This window comes from Dipodomys merriami, unplaced genomic scaffold (genome assembly GCF_024711535.1).
Source record: "Dipodomys merriami isolate MVZ:Mamm:240054 unplaced genomic scaffold, mDipMer1.0.p SCAF_203, whole genome shotgun sequence".
NCBI classification, from domain to species: Eukaryota; Metazoa; Chordata; class Mammalia; order Rodentia; family Heteromyidae; genus Dipodomys; species Dipodomys merriami.
Genome location: NW_027203416.1, coordinates 1,880,174 through 1,904,930, shown reverse-complemented (window position 1 = coordinate 1,904,930; position 24,757 = coordinate 1,880,174). Strand labels below are relative to the sequence as shown.

Here is a 24,757-nt window from a genome sequence, read left to right as displayed (position 1 = left end):
ACTTGAGCTGATATGAAACTTTGGCTAAGTAGCAGAATATAATTTTGCCTCAATAAAACCAACCAAGAAAGGAATAAAAAATAAACAACAAAGGAAGACACAGTTGGAAATTTGGGCTAATTTTGTCATTATGTTTTGAGAATTCAAGTTTCCTATAGAAATGCAACTCATATATAATCCTCAGTTGTGTTTTAAATGTTGTCTTAATTACATAACATTTCTAGATACAAAAGAGCTCATGATTCCCAACCAAAAATTTGAAAAAGTAAACATCAATCTGTTAGATTCCAAAGAAATGATGAAGAATTACAAAAGTTTAAGCCTGGAGAAATAGGAAAGTTCATTTAATATAGGACTTTGTAGACTTGCCTAAATTAAAATTAGATTTAAAATAGATAATTTTTGTTTGTAATTTAATATTCTATAGGATACTGCAAAATTCTTTTCAAATAAAAGATTTAATTTACAAATTCACAAATGATTCTAGCATTCTAATTGACTAGAGTAGTCTTTCAAGTGAGGTATAATAAGAACTTAGTTAGTAGATAATTCCAACAGTTCATGTGTAAAATGATAATGTGAATAATCTAGACAAATTGTCAACAAATTGATGATATTAATTTATAAATATAGGAAAAGAGCAATCTTTTGAGACTTTGGTGTAACATGGTATGAAGAGAGTAATTGTGTGACAACATTTTTTTCTACCTTTACATAACACAGGAAGTAATTTCTTAATTATGTACCTCTGTATACAATGAGAAAAATGCTAGGTTTGAGGGGTTTTTAAATTTTGTTTTTGTTGTTCGGTTTGTCCTAGGGCTTAACCCCTGGGCTTGGGCACTGTCCCTGATCCTGTTTTTGCTCAAGGCTACTGCTCTACCACTTGAACCTCAATGCCACTTTGGTCTGGCTTTTCCGTATGAGTTTATTGGAGATAAGAATCCAAGGAACTTTCCTGCCTGAGTGGGCTTTCAACCATAATCTTCAAATCTTAATATTAAGATATACAGATCTCCTGAATATCTATGATAGATTTTATATATATATATATATATATATATATATATATATATATATATATATATATATATATATATATATATATATATATATATATATATATATATATATATATATATATATATATATATATATATATATATATATATATATATATATATATATATATATATATATATATATATATATATATATATATATATATATATATTTTTCACAATATTGATAAACTAGTCATGATGTGAATTTAGGGAATTTTAACGTGCACCTTACAAGTTGGAAACTGTTGGGCTAGGATGACTTTACGGCATAATAACTTGGGATTGACTGTCATAGAAATAATAGTTAATCTGATGAACAAAAGTTTACTCTTATGGAATTTTTATTGGAAGTGGCACTGTGGCTCAAGTGGTAGAGCGTTCACCTTGAGCTGCAGAGTGCAGGGACAGTGCCCAAGCCCAGATTTCAAGCCCCACAACTTACCAAAAAAAAAGAAATTAATTATTATAGTTACTTCATAGTTTTATCCTCTACAAGAACGTGTCTATTTTTTCTGTTGACTTTTAAATAAGTAATGCCTCATTGAAAACTGCATCTATTGCAGAATTAAATAAAATACAATCAGGTACTCTTTTGAATGTCTCTAGTTTGGCATGTTCAGAATTTGAAAATGAGTAGTTAGTAGTCATAGGAATGTTGAGGAACAGATATATTCTCTCCTCTTAACAATTAGTAAGTTTTCAAAGTTAGGAGTTTCCATAGAATTGAACGGTTTTCTGTTTTAGTATGAGACAACACTAAAACTAGTGTTTATTTGCAAATAATGTCAAGTATATTCTGAAAATATTGTATAGTTTGATAACATTCCAGTTGATGTCTGATAAAGAAAGAGGTAATTCAAATTAACAACCAAAATGTTCATTTTTTAAAGGTAATACACATAGAATAATATTTACTATACCAATACAGTAAAATTATATTTTATGTAGCTCATTTTTTAACTTAATTTTATTGTAAAGGTTATATATAGAAGGGGTTGCAGTAATTGTAATGTATTGAATACATAACATGTCAAAATTTTTACCCCCTCCCTCATTTTTCTCACACTTTTCCTTCACCCCAATACCACTCACAAATTGTAATGTTAATTTCCAACATGTTGTCCTGTGACTATTGCTATTGCATTGGTTTGCCTTTTGTCCTTTGTCTCGCCATTTTATTGTTCTGCTTCCCTTGCCAAATGAAGATAAATGTATATACAATACACAGGCTGAATCCAAATACAACAATGGACAAACCATAGGGGAAAACATAAAAGAAAAAAGAAATCACATAGTACATTAAAAACAACAACCACAAAGAAAAACCTCTCTTTCCATATCTAGGAGTTTATTTTGCTCAGCATCATTTTATATGGTAATTTATACATAGCTATTGATTCATTCTGCTCATCTGCTAAGACTATCAGATATTTCCTAGTTATTACAAATGAGGGAAACCATGAAATCTGTTTCTTTGTGTCTTGCTTATTTTTTAAGTAGGATTTTTCCAAGTTTTTCCATTTCCTTATGAATAGGAAGCATAGAAGTACTCCGTACATATATAAACCACATTTTGTCAATTCATTCATCTACTGAGTGGCATATTGTTTTAAAACATGATTGCATGTAAGTATCACTTAAGGCCATTCAAAAATGACAGATGCCGCCTCACCAGATATACTAATATCATGATTTCTATGTAAGATAGTATTTTATGGTGGTACAAATGTTGAGATATAGGATGAGTCTAATGTATATCTTGCACGAATTAGCCAGGAAGAAATCCAATATCATGTAGGATAAAAATGGTAGTGACAAAATGTTTCCCTTGAGAAAGATATAGGAGGCTGCCAGAAATATGAAGTAGTTCAGATAAATTTGAAGAATTTAGAAATGCAAGCTCAATTATATCTCTTTAAATAATAATTATGTCAGTGGAAGACCAAAAAAATGGTAAGAGAAGAAAATAACTGACAGCAGATCATTATCCCAAGTTAGAGTACAAAAAGACATAATCTGTAACTTCCAAGTTAAAGAGATACCAATATAATACGTCCCACTTAATTTAGGTACATGCAAAATATTTACTTGGCTTTTCCCTACTTAAATGCTCCAAAATAAATGAACACTTACAAGAAAAGTTATGTTATTGCCATTGTTTCAACACTAACTGTGATCAGCCCGCTTTTTCTCACTTTGCACTTGGTAAATTGATGATGTTGTCCCTGATTAGAGTCAGAATTAGGGGCTTCTACTTGTACAATTATCCCAGAACAGTTTAAAGCAGTTTTCCCGCCCAAGATATCCAACTACATTGTCTGAACCTGTACTTTGAACACACCCTCACACCTGAGCACATTATTTGAAATTATAATTTAGCTTTTCTTGGCACACTTTTTGCCTTTGTCTTCTTTGCACATTCCTTTTGAGTTCATAGTTGCTCTATTTCCATTTCATCTGTACAAACTGCTAAGAACATTGTTCAACTATCACTTCTTGTTTGTACACGCCCAGTCTATGTATGAAGGTACTTTGTCCATGTTAAGCAATAGGGTAATACTCACTCTCTGAGGAGAAAAGTTCCACAATATAACCCTATGCGCACATTAAAGGATGTAGAATTTAAAGCATTTTGAGACAGTGATATTAGAATTGAAAGGCTCCTTAGGGACATTTTCATGGAGTTCATTAGTTTACCCAGGGGAAATATAAATATCCACAAAATTTGGAGCTAATTAGTAAGTATCCAAATTAACATTAGATCCTAGATGTTGTGTTAATAAAAGTCACGATTGTCTTATTTTTAAATCAGAATCCTTCACTACTTGACAATGTGTATGAGAAAGTGAAAGAAAAGCATTAAAGCAAAAGGTCTTATCTTGTCAGGCATTTAATCTTGGGGTGAGAGTAATGTCTGAATTTTTCCATTCAATAAAAGCTTGAAGTTTATAAGAACATTTTCCTACATATAAGAATTTGTGTCAGGTTGGTTGACAGTGTTATTTTAGCATGGAGATATACCTAACAAGATTTAGATTTCAATAGTGTATATGGCAGTTATGATGTGTCAATTGCTATTGAGGCATTTTCTATTCTAAAGAGGAATCAATTCCAGGAGTCTTCAGACACATCATTAAAGCTGTATGTTCAACCTAATACTTGGTGTTACTTGTCCTACATTTATAATGAGTAGGCTGATAAGATATCCAAACATATCTAAATATATTTCAATAAAATCCTAAACTGATATGCATAGATGGGTCACTAATTGGAACTGTACGACAAATTAGGCTTTTTTGTGCTGTAGTTCAATCTATAATCTCCTAGCTAAATAAAGTTTTCAAAAATATTCACAGAATACCAATAAGAAAAGTTCATGACAGTTATTTCTGTATAATATTTCTAAGGTCAGGATTAAAGCATTTGTTCCCAACATTTAGAATCAAGAGGATCTGTTGAATTAATCGATCCAGAATTTTATCCTCACATTCACATCTCAACATTTTATCAATATAACTTTCACCAAAACACTGTTCTTATTGAACTTGTCTATGTCCTTTTACTTTTCAAATCCAAATAGTAGGTTTCCTTCAATATCTTCCTGAAAACTCTTTCCTTCCTTTTCTTCTGTAAATCTGTGTTTATTCCTTTTTTGTTTCCTTATTTAACACTTTCCTCCAATCTTGTCCACTCTGGTACTCACATTTTTCACACTTTCGTCAGAATATTCCTTTTCCTCTTCCCTTTAATAATGTCCCTCATTTTATTATTTTTCATATTCATGGTTATGAATATTTTGATGATGTCCAAACAGACCTATCTTTACATCTGTTTAACATAAATCTTAGAACTATCAGAGAGGTTTTTTCCTCTAAATCCATCTTTATCAGCAAGATAAATCCATCTAAATCCATCCTTATCACCAAGAATGTAACTAACACAGTTAGGAGACAGAGATGTGGAAAAACTTTAGATTTCCTCTTACCCTACCTCCATCCATTAGATAAGATGAATGATCAAGATTTTCTCAGTTTCTGTCATAAATGCAATTTCTATGTACTTCTTTTTATGACCCTGACACACCAGCCTATTGCAAATACTCATCACCAGTCACTCAGTCCTAAAACAACTTTTTACGAAGTATGCATTTCTCCCCAGTCTTTTCATATTGATCCTCTCCATCACTCAATGAGTCACCTTGTAAGCAAACAGAGTGAAGAACTCAGACAAAAATTCTAGTACAATTAATTACTCAGAATATTGAATGTTGGTCTTACATTTAATGGATGTAATCTGCCAGAAATGTTGAAGAATATATTTGTTGAATTCTAGAGCAAGGAAAAAGAAAGTAAACAGTCCTTACATTTTCTACCTTAGCTTACAAATAAGGAAAGAGTCAAATTCAGTTTGTTGGTATAAAGTCAGAAATAGTTTCATGCAGAAATAAAAATAAATTTTAACACCTGGCTCTGCAGCTTGTGTCCTTTTATGGTAACTGCAGATATGTAAGTAATCTTATGTAAATTGTGTCATGTATTTACAGCTGTAATGAAGAACATACTCTTAATATATCATTTGAAAACATTGGTTATTGAATGGTATCTATATGAGAATGTTATTTGAACTAATCACACTAAGTTGAACCCTACATCTTAGTCCATCAAAATGTGGAAATAAACGATTTTATTTATAAGAAAATAAAACCATCAAGAACAGTGAGTGTATATACATTAGAAAGACTGCTGGAATAACATTAGGGTTTTTACTATCTGTACCTGTTTATGTGATTGTAATTCTTGATATTCAAACTCTCCTTTTGTTATTCTGTTTTGTTTTGTTTGGTTTGGTTTGGTTTGGTTCGTCATGAGGCCTGGACTCTTAGCCTGGCACTGTCCCTCAGCTCTTCAGCTCAATGCACTCTACCACTTGAGCCACAGTGCCACTTCCCGCTTTTTCTGCTTATGTGGTGCTTGAGGAATCAAACCCAGAGCCTCATGTAGACAAGGCCAGCACTCTGCCACTGAGCCAATTTCCCAGCCCTCATCCTCTTATTCTTATTGTATGTAATCCCACACTGTTTATAACTATGCATTCAATGTGGGAAATCCAGCTTCAAAGATATTTACGTATTTTTTTTCCTTTTCAATCACAACATCGTCATTATCAGGCTACACTGTGGTCATCATCCTCCCCATCAAAATTATTATTAGCAACATAAGTGCTAATTATTGAACGTTGGATATGTGTCTATGATTTTATTATTTGTCTTTCGATTAATAATTTTTTAATGTTACCACTGTGCATGAATCCATATTGAAATTTTGAACAAATAAACAAAAAACCTAAACCATATCAGGTAGTTTGACTATGTGCTTATAACAAATTATGGAATAGATTTTTTTGAGCATTGCAATTTCCTAATCAGTATGAATTGACTTCCTCTCTTCCCCTAAATACAATCAAATATTTAAGAGTTTGGGCAGAACCTTTTCAAGTAATATACTGTAAATATTACTATAATATCATGTGTATATCTAAAATTCCCTTGAAAATAATAAGCTCTACTTTCTATTGAAACATTAGTTATTTTATTCTAGGAAAAGTTTAGAAAAATAGAATGTATATCTTTGAAATGTAAAAGGTCAAAAATAGTAGCATAAAATTTTTAGAGCGAGTCTGTCTTCTCTCTCTTTCTGTATCTCAATATCTGTCTTCTCTCTATATATATAAATGTTATGTGTAGAATAGTATATTTTTACAGATTATTTGTCCTCAGAAATATATACATATATCTAAATTTATGTGTAGAATGATATACATTATAGTGAAACAAGTATCTTAAAATATAATTAAAATTTAAAAAAAAACTTCATGAAATCAAGTGCCGGTAACTCACCCTTATAATAAGAGCTATTCTGGGTGCTGAGATCTCAGAATTGTTTCTGAAACTAGCCCAGACAGAAAAGTACTTGTTAGATTCTTATCTCCAATTAATCACTAAAAACAACCCCCACAACAAAAAATGTAGCACATTAATTTCACAAAAGCATCTTTTAACTGCTGTGAACATTTCTTAGAAACATGAATACATGCCCCTGGAAAATGTTAAGTAAAAAATATAGAACATTTACGTCCATGTTAAAGACATGATTATTTAGATTGTTTAAGATATTTAGGTAATGATTAAAGTTAAGAATAATGATAGGTATGTCATATATTGGGACTGAATTTTATTCTATTTTACAATAGTAATAAAATGATATTTATAATGATTATATAAAATTACTCTTGCTTGGTATTTGAATGATCATAAGTGATAAATATTTTCAAATGATTTCCAAAGCAAAGGAGTATCAATTCTTTTGTAATTTCAAAACAATTAAGAAAATGATTTCAAGGCTGGTTCACTCTAAGTCTATATTTGTTTTCTTGTTCTAGTTTTCCTATGTTAGTAGAAATTAAAATTCCAAAAATTTCATGGATATTGGCATTTAGGAACATCTTCACATACACTAATATTGGAGTCCCTTCAGTTGAATTATTTTATTTCATTTGTTACTTTCACAAATAAATCAAGATGATTCTGTATTTTGTTATTTTTACTGCTTTTGGCTCTTATCTTGAGAATACGTTTTTCCTAGAAAACTAGAGATAAGCAATTGGATTGAGCATGTAACATATGACTTTCATAAAATGCAGATGCATAGATTTGTGTCTTTTGTCATTTGCTAAAAGTTTCTTCCAGAAAAGTTTCTCAATTACTTAGAAGGTTTACCCCTTCCCCTCCACAATTATACTGACATCAAATACAGTGAAAGCAGGGGTTATACTGTGGGGGAGGGACATACAAACTAACAAAGAAATAATCATAAATGTGTTAGAAAAAATCGCACGAAAGAAAAGAAAACATTTGAATACCTACCTTAGGGTTCATTTCCCTAACATCACCTTATCTGACCTTTCTGCTTGACTCAGACATATACTAGATATTGCAAAAAAGGGAAACCATGGGAAAACAATAGGGATACAGGTGGACTCATTTCAACAATGAGATGTACAAGTCGTTATGTCGAAAAATGAACTTTACAACTTTGGGGGGGAGCAGGGAGGATTGGGTGGGGGACAGGGGGAGGATGGGAAGGGATGGGAAGGGGAAACAAAGGAGCAGGCTACAATGCTTGATAAGAAATGTACTCATTATCTTGCCCATGTAATTGTAACCCATCTGTACAGTATTTTCACAATAAAAAATAATAAAAAATACTTAGAATTGATGCATAATTCTATTCCAGTTATCACATATACTTTTGGATTGAGTTATCTCTGTTTAAACCCAAACGGACAAAATACCCTCATAATAAACAGAAATCACATCTTTGTTTTTAGCCAACACCAAAACATCTTTTTAGCTATTCTGCATTTTGTGTGAAGAAGTTTTAACAATAGTTCTTTTTCCTGACATGCAATTCACTTACAATATATTATCTCCTTTTATTGTGTACATTTTAGTGCTTTGGTAGTGAATAGTGCCTTCATAGGTTTTCAAAGCCCGATTTTCACAAACTTGCATTCCTTCAAATAGAAATGCTGTAAATTTTAGAACAGACATTAAAAATAGATATAAAATTCAGTTACAGGAATTTGCCCAGCATACATCCTCTATAGTGTGTGTTTTCAAAATTTGATTTTGCGGATCATTTCCAGGGTCTCACACATACTATTCAAGTTCACTGTCAATTAGCTACATTCTCTATCTCAAAATTTTTTTTAAATTCTGTTTAATACATTCATAGAAGTGTTATGCCTGGATCCTATAAAATTCTCTTTCACCTTTTGAAGACTTGAAATCTTATTTGCTAAAATGATTGTAGAATTATACAAATCGATCACTATCAGAAGTATCAATTTCTCCACAAATGCATTACTATATTTTGTGTCCTCTTTTTATATTATGGACTTATTAGTGAGTTTTTATTATTTCTTAGACACTAGAGCTTATTTCATATGCTCCTCCTATTGACTATTAATTTGCATATGTTATTTAACGAAATATACTATTCAGGAAAAAAATTTATATAGAATTAGAAGATATAAAAATACTTAAGTTTCAGGGGCTGGGAACGTGGCTTAGTGGTAGAGTGATGCCTTGCATGCCTGAGGCCCTGGGTTCGATTCCTTAGCATCACATAAGCAAAAAAAAAAAAACCGGAAGTTGCTCTGTGGCTCAAGTGGTAGAGCAGTAGCCTTGAGCTGAAGAGCTGAAGGACAGCGCCCAGGCCCAGATTTCTGGCCCCACATCCGGACCCATCCCAAAAAACACTTAAGTTTCAGAATCATTGTAGCATTAACATTGTAGTATTAACAAATATATGCCCTCTATCTGTTGGATATGGTTTCGTTTCTGTTATAGTGTCCTTTGAATTATGAAAGGTTATCACTTGATATAATCCAGTTCTTGCTTCTCTTTGGCTACTAATGTTTTCCATGTCAAATTTTTAGAAACCTTTCCTAATCCGATGTCATGAATTTTTACATTTATGTTTTACAGGTTTTTACATCTCACATTTAGTTTGATAATCATTCTTTATACGGTTTGAGGTAGGCCTGGTGCCGGTGGCTCACGCCTGTAATCCTAGCTACTGAGGAGGCTGAGATCTGAGGATGGTGGTTTAAAGCTATCCTGGGCAGGAAAGTCCATGAGACTCTTATCTCCAATAAACCTCTAGAAAACTGGAAGTTTTGCTGTTGCTCAAGAGGTAGAGTGCTCACCTTGAGCTGAAGAGCACATGGACAACTCCCAAGCCCAGAGTTCAAACCCCATGACCGACATACATACACACAAACAAAGGATTGAGGTAATATTCTAAGATCATTCTTTAAATCTAGAGAGGCAATAGTGCCAATACAACCATTTAAGATTCTATTTTTATTTCATAAAGTCTCATAGCATCCTTTCCAAAATCTGTCGAACAGAAAACTAAGAATTTATTTTTGAAAAATCTGTTAACTTCTTCTATGCGTCTGTTCTTATAATAGAACTAGGTTATCTTCACTAAACATGGTAATAAGATTCAAAGCTTGTATGAAGGCTCAAGCTACACCATTTTACAAGATTGTTATGAATTCCTTAAATTTACATACGGGATTATTGAGCAGGTGGACCAATATTCTCCAGAGATTTCTGGATGTTTGATAGTCACTCATATTTTGCACCTTGTGAAAACACAAACCCCTGATATTATATATAGATAAATGTCTATAGAGATTGCTCAAAGCAACTAAAATTAATTTAGGAATGAGTTAAGATTTAGATAACATTATAGCATAATAAAGCTGAATGATAACGACTTGAGCTGTACTGCAGAAGAGAGAGAGATGGGGAAGAATGGTGGATCACATAGGAGCTGTATGTCATTGGTATTGTTTCAAAAAACAGAAAAAACTTCAGAGAAGAGAAGGAGAAAAATAAAGTGTCCTGAATCAAGTTTCTTTTTAATCCACCTGATAGTTTGGACTGAAAGTCAGATAACATGGAAAAAATAAAATAGAAAACAAAGCATTGTATAGAGCTGTTACAATGTAAAAAAGTTGTAATAGGAATATTATTCATTTCCAAAGAAATAAGAGAAAGAATAAAACTAACAATTGCTAATATGGATAGAAGATGGATCACATTTTATCATATATAATTTTGAAAAAGCATACTAGGAATGAAAATTTTAAAAAGTCATAACTTAAAACACAATTTGTATTATAAGTAGACAGTATAGTTCAGTGATAAAACTTTGGCCTAACATATGTGAAGCAATTGTGTGATCTCCCAAGCATTACAAAGAACACACAAAGCACCCACACACAACACCCACATAAACACACACACACACATAGCACATACACACATTTGGAATATTGTTATTATCATATTAAACAGAGGAAATGATCACAAACAGTAAAAGTATTTTAATATATGAAATCATAATATTGCTCATACTATTTAAAAGTTTAGTAGAAATAAAAGTCACAAGATACTTGGATTCTTATAGATTAAGTAAATTGAAAATTAAGAAATAAAAGACATGAGAAATTTGCAAACAAGTTTTAAATAATAAATATTTTGAAGCATGTATACTTTTATTTTGATAAAAGATTGATGTTACTGGTGTTTTAACTCAAGATTTTGTATATGATATCCAGGTGCTCCATATCTTGCTAGGCATGGCTATATCTCTAATCATTTCACTCTGGAAATTTTATGATAAGGTCTCATAGATTCCCAGTCTATCCCGAATTACAAACCCTATTTACATTTCCCACCATAGTTAGAAAATGGAAACCACAAATCATTATGCCAAGCTCAGTTTTTTTAAATTGAAGTATAAATATTTCAAAAAGTGACCATGTAATGCAGCCTTTTTTAACAAAGTATGTGCTTCTTGAAAACACAGTATTCATTACCTGAACAAATATGTTTAGAACTTTAAGAAATTAAATTTATTTGAATTCATCAACCATATAAAATTTAAGAAAATAGTTTTTAAATATTCACATGTTAACTATTTTGAAAGCAAAAAATATATCTCTGAATAATTTACATGTGTTAAAATTATACAAAACTAAATTAACTAATCCTATAACTCTGAAAAAAGAATTACCCTAAAGAAACAAAAGAAAATAATTAAGTTCAAAATTTAGAAAATAAAATGAAGTGTACTCTTTAGTTGACTTAAATAACTGTAAGCCCTCTGTATATCAATTTTATAATAAAAAATGCATGAAGAAAGAAAAGTACCCATTGGTCAATATCGACAGGAAAAGCATCAGTAGTTTTTTTATTGAGTGTGCAAAAAAATCAATGGAAGGGATAAATATTTTCCTTCCATAATAAATGTACTCATTACTTTATTTAGGTAACTTTATCCCCTCTGTAAATTACCTTTACAATAAAATTAAATTGAAATTAAAAATAAACTAAATAATATAACAATTAAGAATTCATAGAGAGCTAGGAAGTTGGCTCAGTGGTAGAACTCTTGCTTTGCATGTTTGAGGCCCTGAGTTCAATTCCTCAGCCTCACATAAACAGAAAAAAAAAAACTGGAAGTGGCGCTGTGGATCAAGTGGTCGAGTGCTAGTCTTGAACTAGCCTTGAGGAACAGCGCCCAAGCCCAGAATTCAGGTCCCACGATCCGACACCCCCCCCGCCAAAAAAAAAAAAAAACAGAATTACTAGAAACCATTGGCTTAAAACTTTTTAAAAAACTGCCCTAAGTACCCAAGTAATATAATTTGATGATACTATTTAAATACTTCAACTTCAGCAGAGAAGCCAAAAGTTTAAAAACTGTTACAAAGTAAATTAATAAATCTGAATATATTACTATTAATAATAATCATAAGATGAATTTATAGTGGTAGTCAAATAGGTAAGAAATGAGGCAATTTGCCATTTGTTGGATTTAATATGTGAGAAAGAATTTTCTAGGTTTCTTAAAATATATAATCAGTTTAATGAAGAAATTATTCTGTCACATCATATGATAATTAGATGAAGCTGATATTAGAGCAAACAGCAGATTGTACTAAGTTTTTGCATGTTAAAGTATATGCTTATTTTGGTTGTGGGAAATTATGTTCAACTTGGGTATTGTTTTTGTAGAGTGGTGTCATAACCGTGGTTAATTTTAGGATAGGGGTTCCCTTTCAAAAGAACATGCATCTGATCTGACTTTTTAGCCTTCCCATTATCAAGGGCATAAGAGTTGCACACCAAATTGTCTTGCTTCCTAACTTGGCTGGCCTGGATTCGGCAGCCCTTCCAATCTTAACCTGTAGATAGTGCAGGATGGTGGAAATGATCCAATGCACCCAACTATAGATTGAGAAGGAAGTCCACTAAACTTTTGGCCTGGGTTCTGTTCTCAAGCCTCCTCAGTAGTTAAGAGTTCAGATGGGAGCCCCTGGTGCCAAGCAATAAGAATATTTCTTAAAGCAACTAGACATATATATGACTTAGGCATGTGAACACCTCAGGCAAGAATAAAAAAGCAGTGAAGTATAGAGGACAGGCCCAATTTTAACTACCTACTTGGAGGCTGAGTAAGCTTAGCTAGCTACTCTGGAGGCTGAGATATGAAGACCACTATTCAATGTGAGTCCAATCATGAAAATACATGCGATTATCTCCAGAAGTGGAACAATGGCTCAAGTGGTAAACCACTATCCTTGGACACAGAAGCTTAGGGATGATGAATGAATAAATGAGCACTTGCACATGTGCATGCGTGTATACATGTGCATGTACACACACACACACACACACACACACACACACACACGAGTATTTCAATGCGAAGTTCTTTTTTTACCTTGCTGTACCCTATTTCCCTGTATTAGTTTACAAACTAACAAAATCAGCTAAGCACCTATTAACTTAGAACTCATCATGTTTCTCTAAAGTCAACTCTCTTTTTAGAAGCATGCTTTTATTTGAACCATATGTAAACTATTCAGGAGTTTGATTCTTCTCCCTCAATTCTGTAGAATTAGATGATTGTTTAGCTTCCCCCTAGCAATACAATTTTGTTAAATCTTGCATCAAGCAACGTATTTCTTTCACTAGAACGCAAGCCTCTGTCAAACAATTAATAATAGGTTTTTCTTCTCTTTGCTTGCATCTGTAGTTTTCTTATCTTCATAGATTTCATGATGATCTGTCTGTGCATGGCAAAGACTGCTGTGAAAATAAAAAAACCCGTTGCAGAACTTATCATTTATGTGCCATCCATAGATATGAAGATGTTTAAATATTACTGAAATTGCTTTGTAATAAATCATGTTCACCTTGACTATCATGAAAAAGAAGAATTGGTTTCTCAGCACTTTAAGTAAGAACTTGATTGAAAGAAACAAAAGGACACGTGAGGAACAACTCAACACATACATTCAAATGAAACAGCACAACCCAAGAAAACAAATTAATTCAGTAGTCAAGAACCTGCAGGAAATGCAAAGACTTAAAAAAAACATCAGCTATAACAAACTTATGAAAATCCTGACTACATGGGAGTCTACTCTTGAGAGGATAGAGGTTAAAGCCCAGACTGGACAGAAAAATCAGTACACAATGCCATGCACCTGTTATTCTAAATTCCAGGAAGAATAACATAACATGGACTGAGCCCAAGGTCATACACAAGGATCTGAAAAATAATCAGGATAAGTTAGCGCTGGGGACATGACAAAGTGGTAAGAACATCCATTTAGGGGGCACAAGACACTCAATTCAAACTCTAATATTTGGGTATTAAAGTAAAAAGCTATGATTTTAAATAATTGGAATAATTGTAAGATTTGAATATTTGAGTAGAAAAATGCATGAGAGAGATAGAATGAACCCATGTTCCAATGCTTTTAACTTAAGTGAAAATATTTTATGGTACTTCAGACAAAATAGAGTTACCTTGCAAATGATCATGGTTGTGCATTTGGGTGATGGAAATACTTTAATTACACAGGTGTAAATTAAATAGATTTTATTTGGGTAGATTGTACTTCTTAAACTAAGAACCTGGATGATGTCCCTGAGATTTTTCTCTCAAGGCTACCACTCTACTATTTGAACCACAGTTCCAATTCTAATTTTCTGTTGGTTGTTTGGTGATAAGAGGCTCCTGGACATTCTTGCCCAGGATGGCTTCAAACTATGATTGTAAGATCTCAGCCTCCCGAGTAACCAGGATGCCAGGCATGAGCCAACGATAGTTTTAATAATTTAGTAAATTGTACAGTTACTGAAATTATACATTATCATTATAACCTGCATAATATATGTGTGTATGTATATATCAATGAAATACGGATAGAAATATTTTAACATATTTTTGTATCTACAGTACATTCATGAAATCATCCATTGTAAAATAAAATGGAAAAAAGTTAATAAGGAGCAAAACAAAGGAAATTATCACATGTTTCTTGTTGTTGAATGGAATATGAATTCAAGAATCAGGTTGGGAAAATCATCTCTACGTTAACAAAATGGATAAGAGCTATTAATTCCAATCCATCTATTTGCCCATGTTGTGCAACCTCAAACAAGGGTGTCAAAACCAAACCACACTTTTTGCCTTTGCTTTTAACTCACCTGATATAATTTACGGGTTAGATGAAGTAATCAAATAAAGATTAAAATAATATTATGTGAGGCTATGAATTAGAGCTGAACATGATTATAAATATGATAATAACTAATTAAGTTGCATATTTCTTACGTTTACTCTGTCATGTCCCTCATTCCCACATTAGGAAAGTACATAGAAGGTTCTCACTAAATTATATGTACAATTATGAAAAAAATGTTTTGAAAGAATATGGGCACAGTGGTGTTTTAGCTTATTGAGACCTGTAGGGGTAAGTGTAGGGGTAAGTGTGTTTTTGAGGACTTGCAATACATTGTGATGAAGATGAAGGGAAGGATGTTCTTATTCTGGAAAACTGGATAGAGTATTGCTCCCACAAAGGAAGTGATGAATTATTCCATAGCGTAACAGTAAAATCACTTTCAAAATCATGTTCACTGCTGCACTATTAACTGTAGCCAAGTTACGGAAACAGCCCAGATGCCCTTTGGCAGAGTGATGATTAGAGAAAGTGTGGCACATATACACAATTGGATTGAACCCATCCATTTTGAAGACTGTTACATTATTTGCAACAAAATGGATAGATCTAAAAATATATTAATGGAACTAAGTCAGAGCCATATTTGGAAGCTAGAAATTTATACAAGTTTACACAAAATTATTAACCAAAGCATGCTATTTGCAGAGGAGTATTTCAAAGGTGTAATTTCTTATAAAATTGAACTTTACTTCAACAAAATGAATACCAGGAAACTATCACTTGGAATATGTGAGTGGAAGTCCAAAGGAAGGAATAAAGAGAAATATGGAGGAAGAGAGTGAAGGTGTAATATTCAATGCAGATAGTATGAAACTAGAAAAAATTGAAGTGGGGTGAGGTTTGGAAGGGTGTGGAAAAGTTATATAAAGAACCGTTTTTCTTAAAAAAAACTGATATGTTGAATGAAAATTCCTTTGTACAAGTATTTAAGATAATAAGAATATAATTAAAAACAATGGAGACATCTTATCTTAAATTCTATTTCCATCTCTTTTAAAAAATAAATTTATTTGCTCTATAATTTGATGAGAGGGATGGATTTTGTGGCTAGCTAGATCATTGCACATCTGTCTCTTTCTTCTTCTCTCCCTTTCATTGTTCTCATAGGTAATATGATTGCTCCATAATTATCCTAATTTATTTTGCTTTTATATTTTTGGTTGCATCATTTCACTTTCTGCTCTGCCATATCCCAATCCATTTACATAGAAGACATTATTTCCTGTTTTCTCATTCTTAGAATAAGCTGCACAAGAAGACAACACTGGTCCTCATTTTCAGTCTCTACCTTTAAATATGGAGGAAAATCTTTCCTCTGCTCTCTACCAATTCCCTACTCTCCAGTTAGAATAATTTAGAATAGTAAAAATGAAAAAAGAGAAAATAAATAATAGTGAATAATAATAAAGCCATAGAATGAACGAAGAATGGAACAAGGGGCAAGTACAGCTAGAATACTTAATATACACATGTGAGAAAGGAAGTGGTAAATCGGAAATAAATCTTGTAGACGGGGTTGGTTGAGAATGATAGAAGGAGTGACTCTGATCCCGGAACATTGGACAATTAGATGGACATATTTGTAACACACTTTCACAACTTTTTGAAATTCAGTGAAAAAACACAACAAAAAACAAAAACACACAAAAATCACAACCAAACAGAAATCTCTATAGAGTACGATTATGACCTCTTAAAATTTTAAATAGTTAATGAAGGACAATCTTGGGAAAAGCATACAAAGCTGTTCGAAGTGAGCAATTTGGGGTAGAGGAGAATTTTTAACAGATTTAAATAGATTGTTTAAGGTTATAAATCACCTACATCTGCTCCAAATATTTTCTTCTTCGAGTTCTCTTGGTCTGAACTGGATATTCCAGTCCTGAGCCACACTTGATAGCTTGTGAAGATAGAATGGAAGAAACAAGATCAAGAACCCATTACTCCATTGGAGAGGAAACAGTCTTCTACGTTTTCTCTCATTTCTATTGACTACTTTTATTCATAAGTTTAAGTCAAGTGATTTGAATTAAATATTTCCTTCTTTGTTCTGGCAAAGTAATTGGTCAAAATAATTCACTAAATATTATTAGCCATTTTTTTCTATCATGCTGTTTTCTTGTCCAAGCGAGTCCATTAAACTTCCCCCTTGCATTTGGTTGCCACGGAAACCCAGCATCAATGTTAATGAGGACAATCACTAATGCAAAACTTTGTCTCCAAAATACCAGTCCAAGAAGCTGTGATCACAAATATTTAGCTATACATTTTTCTTTTTTCTTTTACTTTGAAAGTCTTCTTGTGTCTAAAGTGCCCTCAAAAATAAGTACTCTGCCAATTTTTGGATCAATCACTTACAACCTCAAAGATATTTTGCTAACAAGATGCTTAGAGGAAACCGAAGAATACTGCACTTTTATCTTCTCTCTTAAGAATCTCCTTAGATACCATATCAGGAACAGTGAAGTTATTCTTTGCAAAATTATTTCAATAGATTATTTTTTCTCTTCATCTTGCATTTGCTCAACAAGATCTATGGAGAAGAATAGAGTGGAATCACCCATCCTATGGATGACTGTCTTTTACAAAAGGACAATGCTCCTATGTCCTATTTCTCTGTCCTCCTCTTAGCTATTGCCTGATTTCCAACTAATCACAGATTCTTAGCTTCAAGTCTAATGAAGGTGAAGGACTATAAGGCCTCCCCCATTGCTACATTGTAGGGCTAGATCTCCAGCAGGATGTAAGTGTGAACGACGCACTCAAGGAACACACGTTGGGAGAACAGGCTTAAGCAGGTCTGGTTTATTTCTGCACAAGGGTTGGGATTTTATAGCCCCAGCTTTCCCAACCTCCTGAGTCCTTCCCAGCCAATTACTTAGCAGGGAGTTGATGATGGGCGCTGCTTGGTGACAGGCACTGATTGGTCCCCCGGGGGCATGTAGGGAGCACGGACAGCTCATGGCTGGAAAGCTAGGCACACGTGCCTGTGGGTCACGTCTCTATGAGCAGGAAGTGTGCTTCAACTGCTACTCTAGCTGACTCAACCAGATCTGACCGACTCTACCCACAAATTTTCCCTTTTCTTTTAAAAGGACCGTCATTATGGTGATCCGTCATTGGAGGCATTTTTGCCGGGAGTGCAAGCATTTAATAATTCCTAGGAGAGTAAGCCCTACAAGGGCACGGCCTCCCCAGATGACCAGAGAGGATGGCGAAAACCATTGTTGTAACTTTTTAAGCACATCTTCTAAAAAGGAGACAGAGGGAATAAGCTGAATGGTGGTCTGGTTTAGGTGGGTAACATCATGCAGCAGGTTTTGGTTGAAGTTTAAGTACTTAAGGGACTTAGGGCCTTTGATGTAGTTACTAAGTTCAGTGAAATTGGGTACGGGAGTGGAAAGCTGACAGACAGAATTAGTCATAGCATTACATAGTCCTCCTTGTTGTAATCAAAGAAACGTAATCTGTTCTTTGAGCAAGTCTATTTGTTGTTGGAGCACAATGAGGCATCCCTTAAGATGATTGGCAACTTGTAAATGTTATAATTCTATGGATGACAGTTGAGGGATGAGCTGGTTTATCTGTTGCACGGTGGACACGCTTTGGGACAGCAATATAATGGCGGTGGTAGCTGAAGCCACAGTAGCGGTGATTGCCGACCCGATTGCAAGGATCAATCCTACTGCTCTTTTAGTGCACGGATGAATCAATTGAACCTGGGAAAACTGAGAGTCATTAGTAGCCAGAACAATAAATGGGGGAACACGTACCAAACCTGCAAAAGGATATGAGTCATTGGGTTGCCAGTGATTGCTGAGAGTGCAAGTAGCGGAGGAGTTGTCTCCTAGACAAAAAAAATAATGGGGCTCTAACCACTACCATTCCTGACACCGGGTCATATCCAGATCAGTTACACCGACGAATATTGGCCAGTAGGAAAGGGGACAAACCGAGGCAGGAATGTGATGATCAAACGATTGGCATGGGGGGTCCTAGGTCTCCCAATCGTCCTCCTGAAGAGTCATAAAACTCCTTTAGATTTTGAGGTTTGGGATCTTTTTCAGATTGGTGTATATAGCTGGGTCTCTACCCTTAAAAGAGTTTTAAAAGAGAAACGATGAAGATGAACCAGTGGGTGAGGCTTCAATAGCCAAGAAGCTGTGTTTAATTGGAAATCAGGAAATTGCTTAGAGGAGGACATAGAAGTAGGACACAGAAGCGTTGTCCTTTTGTAACAGACCTGTCTTCTAAGGGATGGGTGATTTACCTCTATTCTTCTCCATACATCTTGGTGAGCAAATGCAAGAACAAGAGAAAAATAATATGTTGAAATAATTTTGCAAAGAAAAACTTCACTGTTCCTGATATGGTATCTAAGGAGAGTCTTAAGTGAGAAGATAAAAATGGAGTATTTTTTGGCTTCCTCTAAACATCTTGTTAGCAAAATATATCCTTGAGTTTAGAATTGATTGAAACAAAAAGTGATGGAGTACCTATTTTTCTGGGCAATTTAGACACAAGGAGACTTTCAAGGTAAAGGAAAAAAAAAGTTAGCAAAGTATTTGTAATCACAGTTTCTTGGATTGGTTTTCTGGAGACAATTTTTACATTAGATTTGTCCTCATTAACATAGATGTTGTTTCATGGCAACCAAATGCAAGAGGAAAGTTTAATGGACTCACTTAGTCAATTAAACAGCATAATCAAAAAAAATGGCAAATAACTTTTAGTGAATTATTTGACCAAATACTTTGCCAGAATAAAGAAGGAAAATGTAATTCAAAATGAATTGACCTAAAAGTATGAATAAAATGTAGTGAAGAGAGATGAGAGAAAAAATAGAGGATTGTTTTCTCTACAGTGGAGTAATGGGTTCTTCATCTTGTTTCTTCCATTACATTTTTCCAAGCTATCAATTGTGGCTCAGGACTGGAGTATCAAGTTCAGACAAAGAGAACTCATAGAAGAAAGATAATATTTGCAGCAGATATAGGTGATTTATAACCTTAGATAATCTATTTAAATCTGTTCAGAATCCTCCCCTATGCCAAACTACCCTCTTTGAACATCTTTGTTTGCTTTTACTAAGACTTACCTCCATTAACTGCTTAAAATTTTTGAGAGGTCATATTCATACTCCCTACAGATTGCTGTTTGGTTGTGATTTTTATGTGTTTTTGTGTTTTTAACTGAATTTCCAAAGTTTGAGCAGGTGTCTTACAATTAAATTTGTCCAACTAATTATCCATTGCTCCTGGATCACAGTGACACCATCTATCATTCTCAACCACCCCCTTCTCCAAGATTTATTTCTGATTTACCACTTCTTTCTCAAATATGTACATTGAGTATTCTAGCTGTACTTGCCACTTGTTCCATTTTTCATTCATTCTATGTCTTTACTATTATGGCTCTCTGGTTTCAACTTCCTGATAGTCATTCTTTTAAACTGTCTGTTAATATTTGAAAGGTTTATATACATTCCATGGAGTTTCAGTCCTGCACATACTTGAACTAATGTCATCTTATATTTCCATAATTCATTCATCTGCAATAACAATTTGCAAGACTGGAGACTTGAAACACTTAGACATGATTATATTCTCATCCATTTGAAGATTAATCATTAGTCAACAAGAAAGTTTAAAAATGGCTTTGAATATATTCTTAACTACCAGTTTTTATAAATGGTTTTGTACAATGATGTGTGATTATTTTATTTTACATGGAATAAAACTTTCTACTACCTATAAGTTTTGGAAAAAGAAGAAAAGTAACATATACTACTATAGAAGAATATGATAGAAATAGAAGATAGATTTTGTCACATCTCAGATGAGTACCCATATTCAAGAATTAAAGACATATTTCTTACTGTGTTAGACAGAGGGAAAACAAAACAGCATATGATAAGGCAAGTATTTGTGACTTTTTAAAATGCCCCTTATTAAGTGATGAAATTTACTTTATTAGCTAATGTTTAGGGTTGAAATATGGGAGGCTGACCTATTTAACACATTTCTGGAAGGCACCTACTGAGCAACACAAATGGTGCGTGGTACTATTTCTAGACTTTAATGAATGGTTGAACCTGTCTGACAATAGTGCTGGGTAAATGAATCAACTCTATTATAACTTACTCCCTACACTTGAAAAACTTGTAATGTCACTAAGTGTCATCTACTTATCAAATGTTGTTTTGGTAAGTGTGATTTCAAAAAGTTTCTTTGAAAAGGAATACACTTTCAGGAGATTAAATGTAGGTTGGTTTGAGAATGACAACATTTTTATACCACAGAACCAAGTTGTACTAAAGTACCAGTGTTTTGAAGCACAAACGATCTTCTCAATTAATGTTTTGCTGAATTACATTTAACCTCTAAGTCGTTTTCCTGACCATGGTAGATCAATCACAGATCTATCCTTCCAGGAACTATTTTTTGGGCCCACTTATGCTGGACTGAAATATTACATTAGTCATTAGGGGAGGGGTATTAAAAATAATCTTGTGACACTTTCTGATCTTGTTCACTCATATGGGCTGGTCATCTGTAAATTCAGTTTGAAATACAGTAATTTCTCTCGATTTTGTGACTTCATCTTTCATTTTAAGTTGCCTTACATTACACAGTTGCTTGCTGCTAATTCTTGTTTCTCGAGGAATTGAAGCCCTGAAATATAAGAAATGAGAAATTGAGATGGATTTTCAGTTACTGTCTGCTGGCATGTTGCGTAGGCCTAGGTGAGAAGTCTTGCCCCTGTTATCTGATGATGCAGGTAACCCAGCCATAAGATATTAGGACCCATGGGTCTATAGAAGAATAATGTCTTTTAGATATCATAGTAGCACAATTGGAGTATAATATGTAGGAATGCATCAGAAATATGTAGAAAAACAGTTTGGGACCAGTGAGTTAAAACAATAAATAGAGCATCAGAGTAAAATCTCTTAGAGATTAGAGGAAAACAACATTGATTTTTAAAAATGTGAATTCAGAAGACCATGAACACTTAGAAGGCATCACAAGTTTATACCGAAGACATTGCATTGATACTTTTTATATTCTAATATATATTATAAACCTAATTTTTTATATTCCAATTCTATTTATTGGAATAAATAAATATCAATTTATTTATCAAATTATCAATTGATTCTAGTAAGTTTCACTGTGTGAAATATAAATTCAGCACATATAAATATAAAATATATAACTAAATATAATATAATAAAATGGCACATGTTTTGCATTGCTCTGTTTTGGTTAGGGAATCAAAAGCAACTCTGTTTTAAAGTATTTTTCCATTATCTCTACCTCAGTGTTTGATAGAGTTAGACTTAAACCTTTAACTTTTGTAGATTTACAGACTGGAGGCAAGAGGAAACATTACAAATTTAAGGCCTAATAACAAGGAGAAACATATGGATTTCTCCTGGAGCTATGAAAATATTTGGTGATAGAAAGGCAGTAGTCTAAGTTCCTGCCTGGTTGGTAGGTAGACAGGCCAGGACATTAGGTAATCATGCATATGAACAATTTTTTCACTTTCTTGGCTTTAGCTACTTTTGAAATGGTAGGGATAATAAACAATTATATTTTGATAAAAACCTTCCAGTCTGAAAAGTTCTGTCTGAAATATTCATTTTTATTTTTTTTGAGAGAAACTTTTTATTTTTTTTTAATTTAATTTTATTTTATTTGTGAACATACTGTACAGAGGAGTTACAATTACATGGGCAGGATAATGCGTACATTTCTTACCAAGCATTGCAGCCTCCTCCTTTGTTTACCCTTCACATCCCTTCCCAGCCTCCCCCATACCCCCCCAATCCCAATCTTTCTCCTCCCCCCCTTCCACCCCCCCCCCCCGCACCGACGTTGTAAAGCTAGTTTTGGACATGACAACTTGTACTTCTCATTGTTGCAACAGGTCCACCTGTGTCATTAAACAACTGGTTTTCCCCATCTCCTCCACAAGTTATACTGACATCAAATATAGTGAAAGCAGAGGTTATACTGTGGGGGAGGGATATACATATGATCCCTTGGAACTAACATTTATTTTGTTCAAGTAAGACAATTTACGCAATCAGGGTAAGACATTCTGGTTGGTCTGATCCTACATGGAAGAAGGGTAAAGTGTCAGGTAGACATTTGTGCCAATGAGACCTCATTTGGGAAAATTTCAGCTGCAGAAGTTTACAAGTAGCTCTTTGAATCCATTAGCTACACAGAGCAAACTCAGTTGAATAAATAAGTACTTGAAAAAGCCATCCCCTTTGGACCTAGCTAAAAATGCTTCAAAGTATGATTAAACTAAAATGAAAACGATTTAAAATAGTCATTGACAAAAAAAATACAAACGTGAGCAATCAACTGAACAATATAATTATTTTCCATTATACACAGAATTTTAGGGAAATAAGATCAGTAAAATTGTTAGGAACAATAAGGTTTCCTTGTTACAAACAGGCACCCAAGGATATAATCCTGTATAAATATTGCATCATTATCTACCTAAATTTAGAAGACATTACATGCTTTAGCAGCACATGTACCCAAATTACACCAATACAGAGATTAACATGGCAATTGCAAAGGATGATATGAAAATCTGTGAATTATTCCAGATTTTTCATTCTTCAGATGCAAGAAATGAAAAACAATTATTAAAAAGTTGATTACAAAATTAGAAATGTAACAATAAATGTAATTCATATAAATAAAAGTTTGACATCAGTGTATTAAATCTTCACATTAGAAAGGCCTTTACATAGCATAATCGTTATAAAACTTTTAAAATTAGACAACATTGTCATTTTATTCCAATGAAATATACTATAAGTACCTAGTAAAAAAGGAATCTTAAACTGTTTTGGTATGATATGCAATTTGAAAGGACACATTTATTAATGAACCTATATATTATAAAACAATGTAGAATTCAAAGTCTTTTATCTAGGAAAGAAGAAAATAGATTATGGGCATTATACAAACAGAATACAGAATATTTTAAAGTATAATTTTTCTCATAAGCACCAGAAATATCTTTAGTTTCTTTAGTACTCATTTCAACAGATAAATTAAAATTATTTCTGAATAAAAAAAGCAAAAACTCCAGGGGGTCAAAGATGGTGATGGGGAAGTAGGGGAATGCCACAGCTCTCCCCAACCAAAAAGAGAGTTTGAGTTCCAACGTTTAATCTCCCCAAGAGACCGACAACAAAAAAAATCAACATCCAGAGAAAAACAGGAGTTGAAAAGAAGAATTTCACAACAGAGAAGCTTGAAGACGTCTCCCCCAACGTCTATTGGTCACAAAGCAGCGTGCCAAGCCATGGCCAGCCCAGCCTGGTGGGAGCTGCCGGTGGCCCAGAGACACAGGGAGTTGTCTGCAGATCACCCGTACCAAAGACCCCTGGGGTATCAGTGTCAGACTGGCTGATCCTGATGAATGAAGAAACCTCTGAGCAGGGAACTTACACAAAGATCCCACTTCTTCCCCTC

General features: G+C 33.5%; 1 pseudogene; it reads left to right on the top strand.

Annotated features, from left to right (window-relative positions):
• Positions 1-23,787: 23,787 nt before the first annotated feature.
• On the top strand, positions 23,788-23,886 carry LOC138833311 (U6 spliceosomal RNA; annotated as a pseudogene).
• Positions 23,887-24,757: the final 871 nt, after the last annotated feature.